General features: G+C 47.9%; 1 long non-coding RNA gene across 3 annotated transcripts in view; it reads right to left on the bottom strand.

Moving 5' to 3' along the window:
• Window positions 1-6,015: 6,015 nt before the first annotated feature.
• The window catches only part of LOC142852929 (uncharacterized), a 110,740-nt gene continuing 90,374 nt past the window's right edge, over window positions 6,016-26,381 (bottom strand). For 2 of the 3 annotated variants that reach the window (XR_012911025.1, XR_012911026.1), the window contains exon 3: window positions 6,016-7,279. This is a non-coding gene — a long non-coding RNA (uncharacterized LOC142852929). The remainder of the gene's footprint in view (window positions 7,280-26,381) is intronic. The other variant, XR_012911027.1, reaches the window with a different exon arrangement.

The raw sequence follows: 26,381 nt of genomic DNA, 5'->3' as shown, positions 1-26,381 counted from the left end.
TAAAATATAAGCGCTAAGTACCCTCTAGAATGGAGGGAGAATTTAAAGAGGGCTATTTACAGCAACAAACGCTTCCACTAAGGAAAGGAAAGGCAGCTGGCGGTGGTGGCACATGCCTTTAATCCCAGTGCTCAGGAGGCAGAAGCAGGCGGATCTCTATGAGTTTGAGGTCAGCCTGGTCTTCAGAGTGAGCTCCAAGACAGCCAGGGCAACACAGAAACCCTGTCTCAAAAATCAAGAAGAGAAAAAGAAAAAAAAAGTTCTCAAATAACCTATTTTTTTTCCTTAAAGAGCTTTTTAAAGAAGAAACCAGGGTTATCAGAGAAAGAAAATACGATCAGAAATGACCCATCTAGAACAGAAAGCAATAGAAGCTGTCAATGAAAAGTTCCATAGCATTAAATGCATGTGATGCTCTAGCAGCCCCCACTTCTGCATCTAAGAAGGGATGAAACCCATCTCTTACAGAGATCTCTAGACTGCTGCGTTCCTAAACGCAACTTTCACCACAGCTGAGATACAGGGTCAATCTCTATGCCCACCAGCACATTAAGAAAGGAAACAACCGTGTATGGGGGAATCATACCAGCACATAGACACTCGGTCGCTGTATTCAGCCCAGAAAACAGGACGGGATCATGTTCTAACAAGCAGGCTAGAACCCTCTCAGTGGTAGTGAGAGTGTAAAAATGGTTTCCTTAAATTTTTAGGTTTTGTTTTCATTGTAATTTATTTTTAAAAGTTTTCCCTAATATACAAAACAACGCTTGGGTATCATTGCGATTAGCTCATACATACTTCTCTCCTCTTGTCCCCCTCCTCTTCTCTCTCTCTCTCTCTCTCTTTTTTTTTTTTTGGTTTTTCGAGACAGGGTTTCTCTGTGGTTTTGGAGCCTATCCTGGAACTAGCTCTTGTAGACCAGGCTGGTCTCGAACTCACAGAGATCCGCCTGCCTCTGCCTCCCGAGTGCTGGGATTAAAGGCGTGCACCACCACCGCCCGGCCCCCCTCCTCTTCTCAGGGGACCCCATCCTCCCCCCAAACATTCCTTCTTCCTCTTTCTCATCCTCCATATCTGTGACAAAAATATGTATTGACATCCCCATATGTTCAGACCTAGGGTCTGCGCAGGAGACCATACGCAATGTCTGGGCTTCCTTTCCCGCTCCAGCTTCATTTCTGCTTTAATACATGCCATTCTGCATACGAGAGGAAAACAGTATCTGGTCATTTCCCTCCAGCCAGAGGGTGACTTCAAGTCTGAGGCCGTGTAAGGTGTCTGAGGGGAGCAGTGTATGCCAGCAGTACAACTCACAAATAAAACCTCCCGAATCTTCTCTCCAAATCCCTCATGTGTAAAATATCCAGCCCTCCAGGATCTCCTGTGGCCTCGGTGAGGCTACGAGGCAGTATGTAAACGTAAATGCTCAGCCCCGTGGGAGAGGGCACCCAGGCGCTGCTCCTGAGGCGCACAGTCTAGGGCAGTCCCTAGGCATGAAACACTCAAGTTAGGCTAATGCAGTAGCTCCTAAAGGAAGCAGGCGCTGCAACTTGGGCACCAAATTCCTCCTGTGAAATGGGAACAAATGCCATCAGTATTGTCGGGCTTTCTGAGGCTTACATAACTGTCATGTGCCAAGCTTGGTGGCAGAACCTAGTCTCAGGGGTCAGCTGTACACATGCTAACAAGGCCTTTACCACGTTAGATCGAGCCTACCTCCAATATCAGCTCCTTAGGCCGTTTCTTCTCCGTGCTATCCTTGTTCTTACCCATCCTCCCAAAAGCCTTGCAGAAGCCTATTCCCACAGTTTTATCTTAATGGATTAAGAGGGTAGAAACTTAATCCCCACGCTGTTTAGAGATGGGACCTTTACAGAGTGATTAGATTAGATTAGGCCACTAAGGGAGAGGCCTTTGATTGAGCCCAGGTGACTTCATCAGGCGAGGGAGAGACACCACCTGGAGAGAAACACATACACACATGTTCCTGTCACCGACGCCACTCAGACAAAAGGGACCCTCACCAGGAACTGCCTTTCAGTCTCCGAAATTGTGTGCTAAGTAAACTTCCTCTCGTACAGGGTGGCCTGGCTCTGGCATCTCCCTATAGTAACCAGACAATGACAAATGCACTCCGTTTTGGGTTTTGTTGTTGTTTCAGTTAGAGAAGCTGTGGTCCCCTCTGTTCTCAAAGACGGCTACCAAAGGCTAATTCTGACTCAAACCCTGTGTCTCCACAGTCACCTGCATTAAGGTCCCAACTCTGCCACTCGCTCACTAAAGGAGCTCAGGAAAGTGCGTGGTCCTCTCTGGTCCTCTGTCTCCCCATCTTGATGATCACTGGGCCAGCCTCCTAGGCCTTAAACCCTGAGCTGTGTTCTGGCACTGTCCCCAGGCCACCAGCCCCAGGGAGGTACCCCGGATCTGAGCACTCAGCTTTCTGGAAGAATAACCCCATTCTGTCTGTTCATCTCTGTCCCTCTTCCTCCTCCCTGCCCCTACAGACAATACCCCGGGGCCAGGAGGGCCCCTTGCTTCCTCCCCAGCCCTCCCCCACACTGACACACACTCGCTTCCCCCAGCTCTCAGCATCGGGCGCCTGCTGCCCTTCTGGAATCTGTGACAGCCAGGCCAAGGCAGACAGGCCTCCAGCCCCAGAGGCCCAGGGCCCCTGAATACCCTGTGGACCCTGGGGGCTGCCCAGGTTGCTTAGGAAACCATTTCAGGTCATTGGAGACAGTGAGGAGTCTCATCTCTGTTTAGAGGCAAACAGCATGAAGAGAGAAGCGGTCCAGAAGGACTCAGCAGCATCCTCCAGGCCTGGTGCACACCTCGTGCCCAAGGGGCTGGCTCTCCACATTACTGCCACTCACCCCACAAGCTCTCATGCAGGCCACCGGGAAGGGAGGAAAGGGGAGCCCTGAGCATGCAGATTTAGTCCCTAATGCAAAAACTGTTTTCTCAAAGCCACGGGCATCTGACATCTGTGCTGTGAAAAGCTCGTCCTTACCATAGCAACTGTGCCTCAGAGTGACCTGAATACTGAAGGGAAAGATCCTACTTGCCCTTTCCTTCTGGGAAGGAGTCTGTCTTAGTCAGGGTTCTGCTGCTATGATAAAACACCACGAGCAGAAGCATCTTGGGAAGGAAAGGGTTTATCTCAGGTCATACGCACCACGGAGAGAAATCAGGGCAGGAACCTGGAGGCAAGAACTGAAGCAGAGGCCATAGAGGCACGCTGCTTACTAGCTTGCTCGCTCCCCAGGGCTTCCTCAACCGGCTTTCTGAGACAATCCAGGACCAGTGGTGGCACTACCCAAAGTGAGCTGTACCATGCCATGCCAACCACTGACCGAGAAAATGCTTGACCGGCTTGCCTATGGGCCGATCTCACACAGACCTTTTCCCAATCGTGAGTCTCTTCCCAAAGGAGTCCAGCTTGTGTCAGACTGACACAACACTAGAGGCATCCCTGCTCTTCCCTAGGTGTCTTTCTTTACCTGACGAGCAATTGCCGAGCAATTTGTCTGCTAAGGAGATATTTATTGGAGGAAGTCATAAGAGTTATTCTCATCATAAAAGAAAAAACCAAACAATGCCCAAGTGCAGTGGTGCACGCCTTTAATCCCAGCATTCAGGAGGTGGAGGCTGGAGAATCTCTGTAAGACAGAAGCCAGCCTAGTCCACATGGCAAGTTCCAGAACAAACAGGGCTACTTGGAGAGACTCTTTTTCAAAAACAAAACCAGCAGAAACCAGACAATAGCAAAAGAAGAATCAAAAGTTAGTGGCAAAGGTGAGAATCTGCCCTTAGTCACTGGTCTGGTGGAGGAACCAGGGTGGGAGGAGGGCAGGTGGGTCTAAGCAGAGAGGAGAGGTCGGAGGCTGGTCCTGGCTGGGGGAGAGTTCTGTGATGGCCTAGAACGAGCAAAAGGTAGTAAGTGGTAGCGCGACACATGGTTTCTGGGTGGTTCTTCTGGGCATAGAAGTAGTATCCTGTTATCACTCAGGACTTCCCAGTTGGGACGCCCAGACAGAGGGATGGGAGAGGAATCAGAGTTCTGCGACACCCCTCTGATCTGTTGCGCTTCTGCTTCTCCCCTGTGGCCCTCAGGGACTCTAGGAATTGTCTGTTCCCTCCGCCACTGACCTGTTCCAGTCGCTGTATGTCAGAAGCCAAGGGGGTTCTGGCACCGACGTCTGCCTCTCACCTCCTCTCCTCAGCACCTTTTGACCCCCACCTAGTCTGGACCTCTACACGGTCTCATAAGTCCCACCCTGCAAGCTAAGGCAGATCTAGGAGCCAGGACCAAAAACAGTTGGATCATCTGAATAAATCATCCTTCTCTCTGCAGTTGGGAAAACTGAGGCCTAAGGGAAGCTAGCTGCCTTCCCACATCAACAAATCCATGGCTGGGTGAAAACAGCAATAATCCTAATGACTGTAGTGTCGGATTTCAGTCTTCATCTCTCCGTCCTGATGATGTCAGCTGAAGCCTCAGATGCTGGGGCACACACTTTCAGCCCCACCTGGACCTTTGAGGTGCATGAGGGTCCTCTACAGAGATACCATTAGGTGCACAGGAAGTTGCCCAGGCTCTGGAAGCAGTGCCTGATGGGGACGGTTGAAGCAGTAAGATCTGTTCCTCCCAGTACCTCACCCAGGCCCTGCCCCCCAGCAAATGGATAACAGGAAACAGCCAAAGCTTCTTAACTTTCTTTAATCTTCCAGCAAACTGAAAAATCAAACGATAATTGTCTGGGTGATCTCATTATTGTCAACAAAATCCAAGCCTTGAAGTCCGAATCCACTGAAACGCTGACACATTAAACACAAGAGGAAACTGTGCTCGTATGTTGTTCAATAAATAAATAAGGCTGCAGGAGCTTGGAGCGGGCCGGGCATGCAGAGGGAACAGGCTGGTGGCCGCACCAGGACCGTCAGGCATCCGCCAGAGATTCCGGAATCCTGGCATCTTGGAAAGGGGAGATCCAGGAAGTCAACGACCCAGCTTTCCTCTTTGTGTGAGTCCAGCCAGGCAAGAAATGGAGGGTCCCAAAGGTGGCTGAGGAGAGCTTAATGCAGGCTAGTCACAGGACGGAGGACACAAGGGATCCGCACTGCTTGGAAAATTGTCAGCATCTCAAGCCCTGAGAGACAAAAAGCAGAGCCAGGCAGGTACTGGACCCAGAGCAGGTGGCCTTTGGAGAACAGAGACTTAGGGAAGCAGGGGGGTGGGCTCAGCAGCCAGCTATGGTCTGGCTTTGAAAGGGACTTTGTCTTCTACTACCTGGCCTCCCATTGGTGCCCCCTGTTGGTCAAATCCAAGCAGAAGATGGAGGTCATGGAAGTCAAGCCAGTGAAAAGGATGCAAATGTGGGACTCAAGTTAGTCTACTCACGGAGCAGGTTCCCGAGGAGCAAAGAGAGCAGTGAGCATGTGAGACACCCCACAGCATCCCTGCCTGTACCACCCATGGTGTGTACATCCAGAGTTAGGAGCTTGTCCCTGCCTCCACTTGCACCTGCCCATTGGGGTTTGAAATTACAAACCTCAGTTTCTGCAGAAACAAGGGCTGGGCTTGGGTAGCAGGTCACCCCCACGCTGTGGAGAAGGAGGACCAATGTGGATGTCGGGAGAGGGTTAAAGAGGAGCTGCATACAAAAGGACCCCTGTTTGTCTACCTTGTTTAGGTGAGGGTCGGTCCCGATTTTTTTTTTAATCTTACAATCTTAGTAAATGCTATGACAACATATTCACCATCCCCTTTATGGAAATGAGACGCTCTGAGAAACTGAAGTGCTGTGGGATCACTTCCCCTCTTCCTTCATTGCCGGCCCAGGCCATTAGATTGGGGACAGTATGCCCACCGATACAAAGCCACCACCTAACACCTAGAGCTCATAGAAGCTGCTGTTGACTTCAAGCACACAGACCTCCCTGTTCTGCTCCAAAGGAAGCAGTGGAATGACTAAGGGTGTGTGTGAGGGGGATGGCTCTGTCCTACATGGACTGCTCTCTCTCTCTCTCTCTCTCTCTCTCTCTCTCTCTCTCTCTCTTTCTCTCTCTCTCTCTCTCCTACACGGCCTGCTCTCTCTCTGTGGCTCTCTCTCCTACACGGACCACTCTCTATAATGGGACCCTGAATAAACTTTTCCCCTTTTCCAGATCTCAACGTCCCACCGTACAAGGACTTTGGTCCTGACCCTGGTTGACTTAAAATGCCCACCTGGAGGACTTACCCTCTCTCCTCCCCACTTCCCAACTCTCCTAGGTTCAGGAGGCGAGCCTGGGAGTAAATTTGCATAGCAACTAGGACTGGGACCCCAAGTATCATCCTCAGTACAGCATAGGAGGGAAAAAAAAGCGAAAACAAAGCACAAAACAAAATAGCTGTTCTCACTTTGGAAGTGAGGTTTTTTTTTTTTTCATTCTTGAGAAATTGCTACAGGCACCACGGATTTTTGCAAAGGCCCATGGTACACTGTCCCATGTGGTGTTTTGCCAGTAGCCCACTCTGCTTTCCTTTTCAACTGTAATACGAGGGAAGACCCCGTACTTCGGACCCATTCTTGGAGACAGAAATGGTGCTTCTCCTTTCCTCATCGTCGCCCACAACTTCCGTGGGTTATCCAACTCTGAATCAGCGTCCTCACTGGTAAAGCCGTGTGTCAACGGCAGCTACACAGCTGACAGCGCAAAGGACTCAGCCAATGCCTGGTGCATAAGAAGCAGTCCACAGACAGGAGGCTACCGCTGTCTGTCTATCGCTAAAGGACCGCTAAGGGACATTCTCCTCAGAGGCTGCGTGCCGTTAGCGTTCTACGGAGGTTCACATGTGTGTGCCAGCTGTCTCCCAGGCCCACTTATGAATTTCCTACTGCTATCCTGGGTTTAAACAGGAGAAGCATTCACCAGAGAGCTGCCGAAACGGGACCAAAAGACCTCCGCTGGGTGCAGAGGATGCCTGCTTCTAAGGAGTCGACAAACATGCTGACTGTTTTATCTGCGGACCTCGCATCGCCTTGAATAGCTTCCCAGTTCTTTGAGCGCAGTAAACAAAAGCAGAAAGTGACTGTTTGCTGAAGTTTGTGGCATATATTATGTGGGCTCCCCAATACCCGGGCCCTTCTGTCCCTCCCAGAACATCGAGACTCACCCTTCGTCTTTTGTTCGGATGTGGGTCTGGAGTGGGCCAGTTAATCGAGCAGAAGTGTTCTGAAGCGTTCTGGTAAATTCCTTAGTTTATTTCACCTGCCACAGCGAGTATAAAGGCTTTCTGTTGAAATGAAGCCAGAATACAATCCTCTGGACCATTATCATTCATGAAGAAAAGCTACCTGAGGAGAGCTATGGTCTCGCAGCAAATGAGAAGAAAAATTAAATGTTTGTTGTGCTAAGTACTGAGGGATGTTCGCTGCTGTGGTATATATACAGCCTTAGTTGGACTGGCTGGTACAAACACTGTCTTTTGCAAGAACTTTTTTTTATGGTTGTTGAATCAATTCATTCTTATCTTCCCATTTAAACATATTTTCATGATCATATATTAATCATATATAATCATACATGACAATAGGTTTCATTATGACATTTCATAGTATATTTTGATCATATTACCCTATCTTGTGTCCTCCCCTCCCACTAATTTTTTTTCAACTAACCACCTTCCCTTCTATTTTCTTGGTTTTTTTTTAATAAATTTTTTATTGTATTTTATGTGCATCTTTTGCCTGTGCATTGCGTATGTGCCTGGGCCCTATGGAGGCCAGAAGTCGGATCAGATGTCCTGGGGCTGAAGTTACAGATAGTTGTGCAAAGGAACACTCGGATCAATCATTCCAGCTCTCTCCCTTTTACTTTCATGTTCTTCCTTTCCTTTCTTTCTTATTTTTTTTTGGGGGGGGGGCACTGAGTAGGGTTACATACATGAGCATTGGTGAAGGTTTGTTGATGTGAGCATGATCGTTTTACCAGTAGCTAGACCTCTCTCTCTCTCTCTCTCCCTCTCCCTTCCTCTCTCTCTCTCTCTCTCTCTCTCTCTCTCTCTCTCTCTCTCTCTCTCCCTCTCTCCCTCCCTCCCTCCCTCCCTCCCTCCCTCTCTCTCACACACACACATACACACACATGCAGGTGTGTGTGTGACCTCTCCCCATTAACCATTAGGAGCCTGAAAATCTTCAGAGTGGGACAGGGTCCCATGAGCCCCTCCTCCTTTCCTGACTGACTGTTAAAGGGACCAGCCTCGTGCTGGGACTCACAGCTGCCATGAGCTCAAGGGTGCAGCAACCACGTCATGACCACTATTCCACACCACCTCCCCACTTCTTCCCGCTCATTCTTTTAAAGCTTCTTTTTTTAAAAAAATACAATTATTTGTTTATTTTTGGATGCATGTGGCGGTTAGAGGACAGAGAATATTTTGGAGTCAGTTCTTCCCTTCACTGTGTGGGTTCCCGGGCGCAAACTCGGGCTGCCAGGTGTGCCGGCTAATTTGACAGAGGCTAGAGTCATCTGAGAGGAGGGAACCCACAATGAGAAAACACCTCCATACGATAGGTTGTCCTAGAGCATTTTCTTAATTAGTGATTGATGGGGGAGGGCCCAGCCCTTATGGGTGGGGTCATCCCTAGGTCCTGGGTTCTATAAAAAAAAGAGCCACAAGGAGCAAGCTAGTAAGTAGCACCTCTCCATGGCCTCTGCATCAGCTCCTGCCTCCAGTACCTGCCCTGACTGAGTTCCTATCTTTCTTCAATGATGGTGTGCAGTGTGGAAGTATAAGCCAAATAAGCCTATGGTAGTTTGAATGTAATTGGTCCCCACCAGCTCATAAGCAGTAGCCCTATTAGGAGGTGTGGCTTTGCTGGAGTAGATATGGCCTTGCTGAAGGAAGTGTGAAGTTTCCTACACTTAGGATACTGCCCAGTATTACAGGCAACTTCCTGTTACCTGCAAGATGTAGGATTCTTAGCCTCAGCGCCATATCTGCCTGCATGTAACCATGCTCCCCTTCATGGTGATAACGGACTGAACCTCTGAAACTGTAAATGAACCACCCCGATTAAATGTTTTCTGTATAAGAGTTGCTCATCTTGAAATTTGCAGGCAAATGGATGGATCTAGAAAAAAAAACATATTGAATGAGGTAACCCAGACCCAGAAAGACAAATAATATGTACTCACTCATAAGTGACTTTTAGACATAAAGCAAAGAAAAACCAGCATATACAATTCACAACCCCAGAGAACCTAGACAACAAAGAGGACCGACCTAAGAGAGACATCCATGAATCTACATAGGAAGGTGAAAAACACAAGATTTCCTGAGTAAATTGGGAGCACGGGGATCACAATAGAGGATAGAAGGGGAGAGGGGAGGAAGGCAGAGGAGTGGAAAAATGTATAGCTCAATAAAAACAATAAAAAAAGAATTGCTATGGTCATGTTGTCTCTTCACAGCAATAAAAAACCCTAACTGAGACAAAAAAAATTCCTCCTCAACTTGTTTTTGGTTATGTGTATCATTGCAGCAGTAGAAATCCTAACAAAGACTCCAGGCTTTACGATAAGTACCCTTTATCCACTGAGCTGTCTAGCCAGCCCTCACTCCTGATTTTGTAATGTTTCTCTGAGACTTGGAGGGGATAATAGAGACATCACATAGATAGCTGGGTGTTCATCTGTCACTTATTCTCAGTGCTTTGACAAATTATGAGTCTCTGTTGTACAAGGACTTTTATTTAAAGTTCATCATAACCTAAGAGGTGAGTGTTACTATTTTCTCCATGTTGCAGATGGGAAACTGAAAGGCCATTGGTCTAAGTCAATAGGGACTCTGTATTTACAGGTAGGCAGGTTCTAGAGCCCCAGGAAAAGAAGAGAAGCAGACATGTGACCGATCAGCCAACTCAATGCAGACATGCCCCTGGGCAGTGTGGGGCTCTCCTTCTACCCTGTGAAAATATGTCCCTAGCTAAAAGTAGCTCCACTGAGTGCCCAGCTAAAGACCAACTCTAGGTTGGCAGAATTCTGAGATGGCCTGGAATTCCTGCTGGCCAGGGCTCTGCTGGCATGGAATTGTTTACACTATCCCCAGACTCCTTCTCCCATGCTACCCAGAACACCAGCCCATATTTGGGATGGAAAAGGGAAAATGCTTCTCAGTGGGGATTCAAAAGCATCAGAAAAATTCCACGGGGGCTGCAGCCTCTTCACACAGGCCAGCCTCTAAGTGGTGATATTTCCTGGGCCCTTGCACCTGAATGCTGTGTCCAGGAGGGCAGTCGGGCCAGAGGGCATGAAGCCCCTCCACATTGATCCAAACCAAAGGTGTTTCTGGAAGCAGTTAGAAGGGCTAGCACAACTCCACGAAGTGAGCCCAAGAACTGAGCAAAAAGGAAAGGGCTAACGTGCATTTCTTGTCTGTTAAAAGCCACCTCCCTTCCTCCATTCAAGAATGCACTGCGAGATCACATTGCCTTCATGTGTGAGGACCAGGGAACCTGAAAAATGTGTGTGCACAAAGAAACTTCCCAGAAGCCCATGCAGCACGTGTGCTTTTCATAAAGCTCAAAGGCAGGCAAAACAAAGCAGTATGTTGTTCAGATGAACATTTATATGTGATAATGCATACCCGCACACAGTAATGATAAGCAGACTGGGGACCGTGCAGAGGAAGGGCTTGGCCAGGTTAGTCTTGGCTATTGACAACAGTTCAACTAAGCAACAGGCTCACAGGCGTTTGTTATCTTAACTAACTGAGAAGTGGTATGTCACATGCCAAAGCTTACGTTTAATTCAATCCCATCTCCCTAAGGTCCATTTTTAAAGGGGAACTAAATAACCACCAACACCTGCCCATCAGTTCCTGAGTGCTGGGCACTGTGATGCGCTGTGTCATGTAGATAGCAGGTATTTGCCTCACTGAAGCCTTATGAAGTCAGTCTATTTTATGTCCATTCTATAGAGGAGTTAAATACCACGAAGCTAGGAAAATGTTAGTCACCTGTCATTCTACCACTGTGACAAGTCCCTGAGATAGCCCACGTCAAGGGAGGGAAGAGTTCACTTGGCTCACAGTTGGAGAGCATTCAGTCCGTGGTCACCTAGTCACTTTTCTCAGGGCCAGTGGTGGCCCAGGACATCACAGTGGAATCTCACAGAGGAAAGAGTTGCTCACTTCATGGTACCAAGAAGAGAGAAAGAGGGAGGGGCCAGGGTCCTGACATCCCCTTCAAGGGTACACTCCCAATAACCTTTCTTCCTCCCACAAGGCTCCCCTCCTCAAGTTTCCATTACTCACCAGTAGAGCCAGAAGTGATAAGTACCCCATAGCAAGTGAGCCTTTGGAGTTACGTAAGGTCCAAATCATAACATAAGGCTTTCAGAGACCCATTTTTTCCTAGGTTCCATCGAGTAAGGCTGTGAAGTACTTCAGACAAAGCTAACATGGGTAGACCAGTTCTCCGGGCCTGTGACAACAATGTCACACTACAGGTGCAGGATTTTCAGATGACCACGTATAGCTCAGCAGGAGCCGTTTCCTCTGGGGATCTTTCCCCGGTCTGATAATGAGGCTTCTATTTAAGATGAAGGAACAAACTGTATCCTGTGCCCAGACTCAATTGTTAGCCATTATAATGCCCTTACAACATCCAAAATTCACTCTCTGAGAACGTAAGGGTAAACAGGAATGACTGAGAGCATTTGCCTTCACCAATGGTGGAATTCCCTGCAAAGCCATAAAAAGAGATGGGGCCTCACTGGATAGACAACTTGACCCAATCCTGCTCCTATGCTTAGTGTCTTAGTCTGTTTTCTGTTGCTATAACAACATACCTAGTCCTGGGTAATGTATGTAGTAAAAGGGTTTACTTAGCTCATTTGGGGGGAGGCATCTGCTTGGCTCTGGTGGCACCATTTGGGGGATGGTATTACTGTAGGGGTGCATGGAAGAGAGAGGGGCCATATGTCCACCAAAGAGCAATACGGTGAGCCAGGAAAGCCAAGATTGCTTAATTCCTGCAGGAGCTAACCTTCTTCAAGACATCAGCATTAATCAAGAGACAGCCAGAGGGTAATGGTGTCCCACACCTTTAATCCCAGTACTCAAGAGGCAGAGGCAGGCAGATCTCTGTGAGTTCCAGGCTAACCTGGTCTACAGAGTGAGTTCCAGGACAGTCAGGGCTACACAGAGAAATCCTGTCTTGAAAAACCAAAAAAAGAACAAAGAAAAAGAAAAGAAAAGGGGGAAAAGTAATTCCAACCTTTATGAGGTCCCACCTCCTGAAGGTGCTGTCATGTCAATCAACACTACAACCAAGCCTCCAGCACAAGAATATCGGGGAGTAAGCCATACAAACCACAGTACCTAATGGATGTCCATCAAAGAGTAGGCCCCCCCAGTGACACTGGAAGATCCAGTCCTGAGAGGTCAATTCCCTGCTGAAGGAAGAGGTGACAATGTGTCCGTGAAGGCTAGGTGGTTAACGTCTGTCCCATCTTATCTCTGGACAATCAAGCATCAGTCACCCAACCAGGTGTGGTGCACATCTGTAAGGCCAGTACTTGGGAAGCTGAGACAGAAGAGTGGCAACTTCAAGGCCAGCCTGTGATACACAGTGGAACACTGTCTCAGAGAACAAAATCAAAGAGCCAGTCACCTGATAGAAGGAACTATACCATAGGCTAGCCAGGCATCCATAATATCATGGTTCAAAGATCTCCTGCCAGCTTAGGGATGCTTTAGTCTGGAGTCCCCAGAAAGTAGAGCCTGCATGTGAGTTTACACGGGAACATGGAATGTCTTTCCATCTTCTAATGTCTTCCTCAATCTCTCTCTCTCTTTTTTTTTTTACAGTGTTTTGTAATTTTCATTATAGAGATTTTTCACATTCTTCATTAGGTTTATTCCAAGGGGTGGTGTGTGTGTGTGTGTAGATCATTTATAGATCTCTATAAAGAAACACTAGAAACATCTTTATAGAAACATTAGAGTTTCTTTATAGAAGTAGAAAAAAATCTTAAAATCCATAGGGAAGCACAAGAGACCCCAGAAGCCAAAGCAATCCCGAGTGAACGGAACACTTCCAAAGGTGTCCGCGTGCCTGGTTTCAGGTTATACCACAGAACCACAATGACTAAAATAGCACAATTGGCACAAAAATGGACACAAAGATCAGTCAGTGGAACAGAATAGGGGACCCAGATCAAAAGCCATCCAATTACAGCTACTTGATTTTTGACAAAGATACCAAAAATACACATTGGAGAAAAGACAGCGGCATCAATAAACACCGCTGGGCAAACTGGACATCTACATTTAGAAAAGCTAAACTTGATCCTTGTCTGTTGCCCTCTGTAAGTCAACTCCGAATAGATCAAAGGCTCCAGCATGAGACCCTAAACTCTGAAGCTGCTAGAGGGGAAAGTATGAGAACACTTCAAGGTATAGATATCAGTGGGGCTGGAGAGATGGCTCAGCGGTTAGGAGGACTTACTGCTCATCAGAGGATCGGAACTCAGATCCCAGCGCCCTCGTTGGGAATCACAGATGCCTGTAACTCCAACTTCAAGGGATCCAATGCCTCCTTCTGGGTTTTGTGGGTAACTGTATTCAGTTTTGACTTTTAGAATTTGGTGTTTACGGACTTGCTGAACATAGCGGACAATGAGAACTACTGAGAACTCAAGAACAATGGCAATGGGTTTTTGATCCTACTGCACGTACTGGCTTTGGGGGAGCCTAGGCAGTTTGGATGCTCACCTTACTAGACCTGGATGGAGGTGGGTGGTCCTTGGACTTCCCACAGGTCAAGGAACCCTGATTGCTCTTCAAGCTGATGAAGGAGGGGGACTTGATCGGGGGAGGGGGAGGGAAATGGGAGGCAGTGGCGGGGAGGAGGCAGAAATCTTTAATAAATAAATAAATTTAAAAATAAATAAATAAATAAATTCAACCCACTATTAAAAAAAAAGAATTTGGTGTTTAATTTGGAGGGTCTGTAGAGGCTAAGAAGCTAAAAAGGGCTGATCCATGAGAGGGGGAGTGGAAGAAGCCTTAATGGTGTGAGGGAAAAGTAAATACATGATATAGAAGTAGAGATTGTGTGTGGGGGGGTATTAGGGGCTAAAGGTCTGAGTAAGGGTGAGGACACAGAAAGAAACCAGAGGAGGAAGTGGTGGCAGGTCAGCGAAAACTAAGATTTAAGCTAATTTTAAAGAGTGTAATTGATAAAACAAAGAAGGAAATTGGAGCACAGGTACCCTGAGTTTGTTAATGATGCCCCAGAAGCCAGGGTTATTAAATCAAACTCCAAGTGTCGGTATGGGATACCTCCCTGTGGGTTATTGGTCACAGAGACCCCAGGCCCTTCCCAAATAATACAAGTTCTTGCCACTGCTCTTGTTTGCTCAGCAGGATTAGATGGTAAATCCCTTTTGCTGAAGACACAACACACTGTGGTTGCAGGACATAGAGAAGAGATTAAGCTGGAGTTGACCTGAAAATTCCCTGCTTGTGAGTTCTCATAGTCTCAGTAGGTACTGTGCAGATGTCTGGGAGAGAAAATGACCAGGGATCTTACTCAGAGGTGATCCTTGCATGCAATAATCCCTGCCAGGTAAGACATGCCCACTGGTACGATAGTGGCATGAAGGTTATGGGAGTAACCACCAGTTTGTGAGGCTATGAGGCCTGCTCCGTGGGTGGGAATTCGTACCTAATACTAAACACTTGGTCAAAAGTTCAGCAGGTCATAAGCCCTAAAGGGGAATGCACTACTTCTATCATGCTAAATGGACGTGTTGAAAGACTGTCTTCTAAATATTTATGTTTGTACTATGGATTACTGCTGTTTTCAGCCTGGGCCAGACAAGCTTCTTCTGCAGTAGGCAGTAGTTAATGCAAAGACCCACAACCAGTCAAAATCACGAGAATAAGTGACCGTTGAGTGCTCAGCCATAAACCAGACATTTATATTAACAACCCAATCCCAAGACTCAGGGAACATCTCAACAGAGGTAAGGGAATGTAAGACCTGGATATGCAAAGGAATGCTGGGAATTCAAGCCATGATGTGGCTACTGTACTCATGAACTCACAGTAGCCACTCCCCCCACACACACACAAGATCAAGACGATACAAATCAGTGAACACTCCAGCAGGCAACTGGACTCCGGAAGTGGGTAGCAGGGTAGATATGATCAAGGCGCATTGTATACAAGTGCGAAATTGTCAAGAAAGAAATGAAAGATAGTCTTAAAATGGACAAAGACTCCAGACAATATACGCATGTTCAATAGATACATGGAAAGAGGTCACTGTCAATCACCTTGGGCAAAATGCAAACTGGAACTATGAGGATCACATCACCCTCGTGAACGTAGCTCTTGTCAAACACCAGACTCCGAGGCTGGTGAAGAGCCGTTGTCACTGAGAGCACAGTTGGGCAGGGGCTTGAAAAGACACCACAGAGATTCATCAGAGGTGACACAGATTCATGAAGTGACGCCACCATTCCACGTTCACACCCAGACATCTGAAGAAATGAAAGCAGAGATTAAAGCAGAAATGGACATGCCATGCTTGCAGTATCAATCCCCATGGGGACAAGGGCTGGCGATGGCTGTGGCCCACCTCCCATGAGTGAGAAAACTCATGGGAGGAAGCCCTGGTTGCCCTGTCATTCTCCACTAGGTAGCAAGTTAAACGCTAGTCTGAGCAAGAGCTTGTCTTGAAATCCCAACACAAGCTACAAGTGGATGAATTTTGAGGACATTATGTTGAGTGAATTATGCCAGACACGAAGACACAAATGTCGTAGGATTCCATTTACATATGGTACCCAGAGTGACCACTCTCAGTGATAGAAAGTCAAATACTCTGTAAAAAAAAAAATTAATAAATAAATAAATAATAAAAAACCTTTAATACCTTGCATTCAATATCCCCAACCCTAGGCAGTAAGCATCTCCCCAAGAAGGCCAGGTACACAGTGTGGTCTGACGGGGACCTAGTGGCATTCTCTCAAGCCCTTTGTCAGTGTTTCCTCCTTGAGCCTCACAAAGTCCTTGCCCAGGAGCCCTCTCTCTCTCTCTCTCTCTCTCTCTCTCTCTCTCTCTCTCCTCAATGCCTACCCGCCCATGCACCTCTTTAGTTGAACCAGCTTCATCACCTCTACAGTACACCCCCAAAGAGGAGCGCCACCCTTCACTCCTGAGAACCAGTAAGTACAGTAGACACCTTATCACCATAGGCCTCTCTGACTGTAGTTTCTGTGGTCATGTTGGAGGGACCCCCTTAAAGATCCCCCAGGAGGGGACGGGGGTAACTCCCCATTTACACCACAGCAATGGTCACCTGGGGCCTGGAGTGGTCATTGTTTAGTAGGTGAAGAGTTTCCCTTAGGGAAGAACTGTTCTGGACTGGAGAGGCAAGATTGCACCTCAGTGTGAAGTCATTTATACCACAGTGGCGGGCTTTAGAACGGCTAAGTGGGAGCTGGGCTGTGTTTCAGGTGACAGAGAGCTTCCCTACAATGCGCCACACCTGGGTCAGATCCCTAGCACCACGGACGTGATGGTGCACATCTGTAAGCCCAGCACTTGTGAGGTTCAAAGTCACCCGTGGATATGTAGGGAGTTGAAGGCTAGCTTGGGCTGGAGACCCCGTCTTGAAAAGATTTTAAAAAATGGTTAAATTATGATTATGTTTATGTGTTTGTTGTTTGTTTGTTTGTTGAAACAGGATTTCTCTGTGTAACAGCCCTAGCTGTCCTGGACCTAGTTCTATAGACCAGAGTGGCCTGGAACTCACAGAGATCCTCCTGCTTCTGCCTCCCAAGTGCTGGGAGTGCTAAAGGCATGCGCCACCACTGCCCAGGGATTATGTTTATGTTCGTTGGTTTTGCTACATACCTCTGACTAGCCTTCAATTCTTGTGCCTCAAGAGTGCTAGGATTACAGGCTAGACCACCATACCTGCCTGAACTATTAATTTTTATAAAAAGTATAATTTACCACAATCTTTTAAAAACCGAATCAAGAGGCTAAGTGAGGAAGCTTGTAGGCCCTGAGACCATTGTGTGATGGGACTCACTGAAGGAGGAACCATGTTGGCAGTGACCAGAAAGGAACTAGATGCCCTCACACCCAGGCTTCTGAGTGTGACCTTTTATCTCGGGCACTTGAGACCCCACAGTCATAACTTCTGCTCACATATCCAGTTCTTGCCAGGGTTATCAGATCTATCACCAAGACCATTAGCCCGAGCCCCAAGGACAACGGGTTTGGGACCTCACAGATCTAAGGGATAGGAAAAAGCAACAGAGACACAACCCTAGTGTCTTAGTTAGGATTTCTGTTGCTCTGTCGAGAACACCATGACCGACAAGCAAGTTGGGGAGGAAAGGGTTTATTTGGCTTACACTTCAGCATTGGTGTTCATCACTAAAGGAAGTCAGGACAGGAACTCAAACAGGATAGGAACCTCAAGGCAGGAGCTGATGCAGAGGCCATGGAGGAGTGCTGCTTACTGGCTTGCTTCCCCTGGCTTAGTTCAGCCTGCTTTTTTATAGAACCTAGGACTAACAGGAATGGCATCACCCACAATGTGCCGGGCCCTCCCCCATCAATCACTAATTTAAAAAATGCCTTACAACTGGAACGTGTGGAGGCATTTTCTCAATGAACTGTTTCTTTCCAATGACTCTAGTTTGTGTCAGTTCGGCACAATCCTAGCCAGCACACCCAGCCAGCGCGTCAGGAAAGGGCTTAACATGAACGCCGGCAGGAATTCCCCTTCTGTCTGTCACCCTGCAGGGACCCCACAGCAGTTCACTGAGGAACTTCTAGATTTCTTCCCTCTCTCCAAAAGCTTGCTATGACTTTTATCTCTTCGGCCATCCCAAACCTCCTCAAATCACCTGCTTCCCAAGGCTCCTCTGACGTCTATTTGTGGATAACAACAGTCTTGGCACATGCACCACCCTGTGCCCTCCAGTACCCTGGCAAACACTGCCTACCCACGGAGTGCCCGTTCCCCTCTGAGCATGATAAAGACCTCAGAACCACTTTCCATTCCATCTGAGCACTTTACTCACTCGGCACTGACACTCCAGGGCAGAGCCCCTCACCAGTTTATAATTACATTGATCTAACACACTCTGGGATCTTAGGGATTCTCTCCTGGCCTCAACTTCTTTTACCTGTAATATGAAATGATTTTTTTATGTCCCCGCAGCTCTGATCCATTGAACCCTTAACATCACTATAGGATACAGAAGTGGACCAGTCCACATTGCAGACCAATAATCTCAAGGGAAATTCTCTGGCCGTTAAATATGTTTTTCAGCTGTAAATAAGTCTTCCATGTCCTACGTGTGTCAGCATAGGCCAAGCCATGGTGCGCCCCAAGGATACCAGGAACATGGCTGAAGATACAAGGTTTTCAGTCCCTCAGAACATTAGACCAGTTAGGTCATTTGTGTCTCTCTGAGAGCCACTTCTCACTCTCTGAAAGGTCCCAAGTCAAGATAATCCCAACCCTTCCATTATAGTGAGACCCTACAGCCCTATCTTTCCAGTAAAAAGGCCCAGGGCTGACATTTCCACCCTCAAACTGCCCTGTTCCCAGCCCTGGAAGGGTGGCTACATTCCTCCAAAGGGACAATGACAGCCTTCCTCAAGTGCTTCCCGCCACTCACCCTCCAAACTGAAGGAGATAGAGCAGAGGGAGGGGACCCTGTCAAACACTGTAAGAAAGAGAACTTTAAATCTTGGCTTCTATGGGGACCAGCCTTAATTAGGGTGGCGCCAAGTGTGCTGCTGTAATTAACTGTGTGTCTGTGTGTGCACTCCACGCCCAGCTCTTCTGATTCAGCCTTCTAGAGGAGGCTCCAGCAGAGCTGGGTCCCCACAGCCCTCGAGGGAGGAGGGCAGCCACTCTCTCCTCTCCTCCCGTCTTCAGAAGCCAGAGCCATGGGCCTGCTGGATGAAACCACTGGAGGAAAACATTGCGGACACACTTCACGACACCGGCTGGGAAAAGAAGCACTGGAGAGGCTCACAAACAACAAACCGAAATGTGACAAACAGGGATGCAGCCAGTGTATGTGCTTCTGCACAGCAGAAGAAAAATCCACAGAAGGCAGAGGCAGCCACCGCGCGGCAAGCAGTGTTGCCAGCCGAGCATGTGGCAAGGAAGTCGGCTCCAGAATACATAAGGAATTAAAGTTAATAGCAAAGAGGCAAAAGAGAAATGGCTGGCGAGATACTTTTCAAAAAGAGGACACACGGAAGGTCAGGAGATGTGTAGGGAAGGGCCCCGCATTGTCAATCATCAGGGCAACACAAGTCAAAACCATGGAACCTGGTATCGAATCCCAAAGAGGATGACTGCTGCCAAGGAGGTGGAGAAAAGAACTTGGGTATTACTGGTGGGAATGTAAACTAGTACAACCACCACTGAAAACAGCAAGGACCCTCCTCAGACAACTTGGTAAAGAACTACCATACAACCCCAAAATCTTGCTATAGGAAATAGATCCACGTTTACTGAAGTACCGTCCATGGTAGCCAGATGCAGAACCCACCTACGCATCCAGGGCGGGCAAGCAGATTTGTTTAATGTGGCATGTATACATAATAGAATATTATGGATCCATGAAAAGAATTGAAAAGAATGACGTTCTGAGCAGTGTGGAGAGAACCAGAGGACGGTGTGTTAAGGAAAATAAGTCAGGGACAGAGGACAAACGCCACAAGTTCTCACCTTTGTGTGAAAACAAAAGTGTGACCCCAGAGAAATGGAGCAGAATAGTAGCGACCAGAGAGGGGGAGAGGGGGGCGGCTGGTGAATACAGGGACTATGACTTCAGCTGGCTGTGCCAAAGAAGGATAATGGCAAATGACAACAATTCACTGACGAATTCAGAACAGCCTACAGTGAAGTAAAGGAATATCCCCTACACAAAGAAATGACATATCGGAGGTGACAGCAAGGGACCCTGACCTGACATTGCACATTGTACATAGACATTGAAGGGTCACACTCCACCCAATAACAATGTTGGTTCAAAATAAAAATACAGGTTACATATAAACCACTTGTACTGAGAGCTCTCCCTAGCTCCTGTCGTCAAGGAAACCCCACGATCTGGCACCAACCCCAGGCCCAGCACACACCTGTGGCAGTACTACCATCCATTTTCCATCATTCCACTCACTGTTACCTTCCCTGAGGAGCGAGTGGCAGCCTGGTGGCCCACTAGGGAAGGCTTAGTACATACAGCGATTGGTCTAACCTGGGTCATGGGACTGACAAGGCTAATTAGATTCTGTTACAGGACTTTGAACTGAACCTGCTCCTCAGCCTCGGGAGTCTTTCAACCTTTGTGCATGCTGTGAGATTTTTCTGCTTGTTTGTTGCTTGTTTGTGACACTCTGTAGCCCAGTCAGGACTTGAGCTTGCAGCAATGCCCCTGCCTCAGCCTCCCAAGTGCCAGGATTCAAGGGTTCACCACTATGCGAGTGTGGATGAGGTTCCCAACCAACTCTTCTCACTTTCCCACAGCGTAGCAGACTCCCAGTCTTTGCTTCTCCGACACCAAGCTCTGGTGACTCTCGAAGACTCCCCTCTGACTTTACCCATCTCTGAGCCGACATCTCACCCCCCCGCCCACCCCCACTTGTGTTATTTTATATGAATGAGCACCCTTGTATTTCAAAAACTATTTTGCATTGGATCAAATATTGAATAAATGAAGAGACGCAGCATTAACAATAAAAGGTTGGAGCGATACATAGTTAATGGCAGCTGATAGCCAAGGAAGAGGAAGCTCTGCTCACCACTAAGGGGCTTTGGGTAGATGTGGAGGTGATGCTGTGTTAACAGAAGGATGTGGGGCCCCAGGAATTAGTCTCCTCCTCTCTGGGTGAGTGGTCAGCTGCTCCCCTATTCTGCTATTGCAGAGAGCATTCCCTGTACCTGGCCATTCCACACGCAGGTGGTTCTGTGGCAGTAGCCATCCTGATCTCTCCCGATCTCTCTAGCCCTTCTGACAGGCACTGAGAGTGGAGGCTGTCATGGGTTAGTTCATTTGAGCCTTTCAGAAGCCTGTGGAAACAGGGACTCTTATTGTCCCAACTTTACCAAGTGGGGCCGCTGGGGCAAAGGGCAGGCACATCTTGCGTCTTCAGTCACATTTCCTTGCTGCCCTCTGTATGACCAATGCTAATTTACCACCAACAGAAAAGAGGGTCACGTTCTGGTCTGTGCTTGCTGACGTTGAAGTCAGTTATTCCAACTGCCAGGCACGGCAAATTAAATGTGAATTTGTGGCTCTTTCCTCTGATCCCCAGCCCCAGTCTCTGTCTCGTGTAACCAAGGCTGGGTTCAAACTCTTCGTAGCTGAGGGTGACCTTGAAGTTCTGGTCTTCCTACCTTCACCTCCATCTGAGTGCCGGGGTTACGGGTGTGTTCCAGCATGATGGGTTTTATGCAGTGTTGAATGGTAAATTCAGGACTAGGCAAGCACGCTCCTAACTGAGCCCCATCTCCTGCAGTAGTCTGGGGTATCTCACTAAATAAAAGTTCAATAAAACTAGACATCTCCAGGGTTTCTCTGGAGCTTTGGGGCCTGTACTGGAACTAGCTCTTATAGACCAGGCTGGCCTCAAACTCACAGAGATCCGCCTGCCTCTGTCTCCCAAGTGCTGGGGTTAAAGGCATGCACCACCATGGCCGGCTCAAGATTTTTTTATAACTACCTTAGTCTCCCTAGGGTGATACAATACCGAAGGTTGGGCGATTTATAAACATCAGAAGTTTATTGCTCACCATTCTCTAATGCCGGTGAGGCTGCAAGAAGTTTGGTGTCTGTGAGGCTCATATCCGGGGCATAGACAGCGTCTCCTCCCCATATCCTCACAGACTGGAAGGTCAAAGACACTTCCTAATGCTGTAATAAAGATCATGACCAAAAGCAACTTTAGGAGCAAAAAAATATTTGATCTACAGATCCCAGGTCACAGTCCGTGGAGGAAAGCGGGTTCACAAGGCAGGAACCTGGAGGCAGGAATGGAAGGATAAGTCATGGAGGAACTCTGCTTACCGGCTTGCTCTCCAGGCTCGTGTTCAGTTTCTTTTCTTTTCCTTTCTTTTCTTTTCTTTAAAGCTTATTTTATTATTATACGTATATGAGTGTTTTGCCTACTCTTGGATGTCTTGTACCACGTATGGGCCTGGTGTCTATGGGGGCCAGCAGGGGGCATTTGATCCCCTGGGACTGGAGTTACAGACAATTGTGAGTCACCCCATGTGTTCTGGGACTTGAACTCACGGCCTCTGGAAGAGCAACCAGTTCTCTTACCCACTAAACCCTCTCTCCAGCCCCTCAGCTTCTTTTGCCTCCCAAGACTTCCTGTCAGCAATGACTGGGCCCTCCTACATAAATCATTAATGAAGAAAATATCCTCATAGACTTTACTACAGGCTAATCTGATGGAGACATTTTCTCCATTGAGTTTCCTCTTCCCAGATAACTCTAACACTAGAGATATCTAGTGTGAAACTGACCAAAAAGAAACAAACAAACAAAAAAACCTAAACAGCACAAATTCTGTGCAAAGAATGCCGCCTCTTAGACCCCACTTAGTAACATCTTCTCCCACACAAGCTAAACGTTCTCCACTGGCCTCCCTCACACAGAGCTTGTGAACATCAGCTTTGGGCACTCTCAAGGGCTAAGGGGGAATCACTTACCAAACGGCAAACCCCAGATGTGCACACACACTACACTGCCTCCATGGCCCAGCCCTGAGGCCCCCACTTTTTCTTGGTCCCCACTCAGGCATTGGTTATCTGTCCCCTTTCCCTGGACTCCTTCCCAAGGGCTTCCCCTGGAGTCTTGCTTTTTCCAGTGTGTTAGGCGAGGCACATTGTGTCAACTACTTTTCTATTGCTATAAACACCATGACTGAGGCTACCTATAAATTTAATTTGGGGCTCATGGTTTCAGGGGCTAAAGCTCATGACCATCACAGTGGGGAGCATGATAGCAGGGAATCAGGCATGGGGATGGAGAAATAGCTGAGAGCTTACATCTGACCCACTAGCATGAGACAGGGAGACAGAGCTAACTGGGAGTGGTGTGGGTTTTTGCAACCTCAAAACTCACCCCTAGTAACACATTCTCTAACAAGGCCACACTTCCTTATCCTTCCCAAACAGTTCCACCAACTGTGGCCAGGTATTCAAATATATGAGCCTATGGGGGGGGCACTCTCATCCAAACCACCACTCACACTTCCGGCCTTCCCCCATCCTTTGCCTTGTGACCTACTTCTGCCTGGGTGGGGGACCAAGTGGCTGTGTTTCCAGGTAAATGTACTTCTCCCCGTCATGCCAGTCATCCTTAACTAGCGAAACCAATGTACACAACAATGTCATTTTCTTGGGAAGGAAAGGACCCATGATGCAATTCTGCACAGTGAGAGCCGTCTGAAAGGGTCACTTTCTTGGGACTTTGTCAGCCAGGAAAGAGGAAGAACTGTGAGGAAAGCAGGCACAATGCCTGCCACAGCCCTTGCTGGTTTTGAGTCTGTGAAAGCGGTGTTGTATGATGACCAGGCTGTCCACCTACCAGGAGCCTAGGCCCCAGCCCAGTGAGAGCCTAATCCTGTTCCTCTTCCTCAGGGCCTCCACGGTCATGCCAGCTACTTGACTGGAAGTTGTGAGCTGCCACATTGTTACCATATTGTTACCATGACTCCATGTCTGTTTAGGGTTCCCTTCCCAAGTACCAGATGCTTCCACAATTTCCCAGCGCTCCAGGAAGTTGGCAGGGCCAGTAACTCCCCATTACTTCAGATGTGGCAGCTGAGGACAAAGAGGACAAACAGTTTTCAACCAAGGTCCCACGGGTGGCTCGAAGCCAGAGCCACTTCCCAGGTATCAGCTGCCAAGCCAGGAGCAGAGATCCCGTGTAGCCATAGAAAAGACAGACTCACGCAACACACACACACACACACACAAATCCAGTCTTGTGTAAGTCAGCAGATACCACCGGCAAAAGCTGCAGACAAGAAGTAAATCTAAGAAGGCATCTTTGTCATTCAGAGAGCAAAGGGTTAAGATCGGTAATCTACAAAAAGCTCTTTCAAATTGGAAAGAAAAGGACAAACACCCGGTGGGAATTGTGGCAAAGAACATGAAGAGGTGATCCATAAAAGCAGGAAGCTAAATGCCCCCGGGCAAAGGAAAAGGTGCCCTAGCGATAGCCAGGGCCATCAGAGGAAGGCATTTAGGGACAGGATCACGAAGGCTGGTGGGCACCAAAGAAGCTCCATTCAGCTTAAGAGCCATCACTACAATTAAGTTCCTTCAGACCAAAAAGCAGTCCAGCAACTTCAATTAAAGAGTTCCTTTAATTTTTGCATTTAAAATATAAGTTTTGCAAGGTGGACATGATGCTATGTGACTGCAAATCCTGCACTTAGTAGGTTCAGGCTGGAAAGTCACTAGTTCAAGACCAGCCTGAGCAGCTTAACACGAATCTGAACAGTATATTTATGTATATTTATATATATTTTTATATATTGCACTTAAAATATTTTTGGACCCACTAATTCTAGTCCTGGAAATCTCTGTGAAAGAAATTAAACCACTGCACCCTGAGGGTACATTATAAGGGATCTGATTATATCAGTTTTCCTCGTGACAAAAGAAAGTTACAAGGAAATATGACAGAAGCCGACTTCCTGGTTGTTTGATGAGGACCGCAAGACTGTGCAAACGCACTGGGGAAGAAGTGACAAGTGTCCAGGACACACAGTGCCTTTTCTCCCTCTTCCCCTTCACTTGGAAAAGAAAGACCAGCTTCAAGTCAGACCCAAAGAGACCAGCCCAGGACCCCACTCAGTACACTGGACAGGGGCAGACAGACATCCCATCGTGCCATCCTGTGCCCTAATGTCAAAGCCTCCCCACAGGCCAATGTAACCTTTGCTCCTTTAATTAGTGAAAAGAGTGGGTGTCAGTCAGCAGGAAATGACTGACCAAGCAGTGTCCCTGAGAACACCCATCAGGCAGCGAGGAGAAAGGACAGAGGGGGCATAAGGAGGAAATGGTGTACAGGCAAGCATCCAGAGATGCCACTTGGGAAACCTCTATGATGATGAAAAGACCCTCCAAAAGTGCAGCGTGCAGGAAACGGGATGGCGCATAAATCTAACTTGCTGGGAGGGTGCAAGGGCTGCATCTGTCAGTGTTCAGGGGCTAACCGGAAATCTTCACCCTAGAAAATAAAAGCTGGAGAGCAAATCTACTCCACCCCGTTCTCCTGAAGCGAGGGCATCCAGCCCTAAAGAACTAGGAGCAGAAGAGAAAATCCAGTCCTGACTCGAACCAGGACAGCCTTTGTGTCCCCAGGGACTCCAGCATTGGAAGGTGGCTAGAAACATGGAGGACAGAAAGTTCTTGGGATTATACCTGGAGCCACTGCTCAGGGTGAAGGCATTCTGCAGAGGGTCTGTGGGATAAGAAGGACCCCTAGAAGCCTCCAAAGTCAAAGGTCAGAAGCTGAGAACCGGGAAAAGCCACAGGTAAGGATTTGTTTGGCTTGCGTGTAATAGATAGAAACTTGGCTGCTAACGTTTTCAAGTGGCAGATTTTACACACACATGCACGTGCGTGCACGCGCACGTGTGCGCAAACACACACCAGATTCACAGTCACTAGCAATAATGAAAAATAAATTGTCCAGCTCTCTGTTCACACCGTGCCCATGTTCCCAAGGGGCAATAATAACTAGAGTTGGAGGGGGTGCCCCTCTCAGGCAGCTCTGTTTGCCACAGACTCCACCTCACACAATTTATTTCACCTGACTAGCTTGAAGTCACTGTGTGTGCTACCATATCCCTGCTTCATCCCCTTCCTACCTACTCTGACCCAACTGTGAGGACAACTTCTTGGCCATAGCCTGAGTTCCACTTTACCTTCCAGTGTCTCGGTAGTTTTAGCACGGCACAACTTAGCTGAGCTAGAACCACATCCTCCCAGAACTTCTGTGAGCTTCTGAGCTCATGTAAGATGGCCAAAATCAACATCTTGTATGAGACTAAGAAGGCAGAGGTTAAACGGCATTGGTGAATGTTATTCTGGGAGTGAGCTCAGGGCACCAGGCTCCCAGGCAGCACTACACCAAACTGCTTGTTGCCCTCAAAGCTGGGAACAGAACACAGCTTCTCTGGCCCTTTCTGAATCTCTACACCAGCTCAAGACCCTGGGCCAAGGTCAAAAAGCTCACCAGCTTCTCCCACTGCAGCCCACATCCAGGATGCATGCAGGGTGGGCAGCCCTACCAGCATAGGCCTGCGCTTT

This window comes from Microtus pennsylvanicus, chromosome 6 (assembly GCF_037038515.1).
Source record: "Microtus pennsylvanicus isolate mMicPen1 chromosome 6, mMicPen1.hap1, whole genome shotgun sequence".
Classification (NCBI taxonomy): Eukaryota; Metazoa; Chordata; class Mammalia; order Rodentia; family Cricetidae; genus Microtus; species Microtus pennsylvanicus.
Note: the sequence above shows the minus strand (reverse complement) of the source record. Positions and strands in the feature narration are given on the sequence as shown.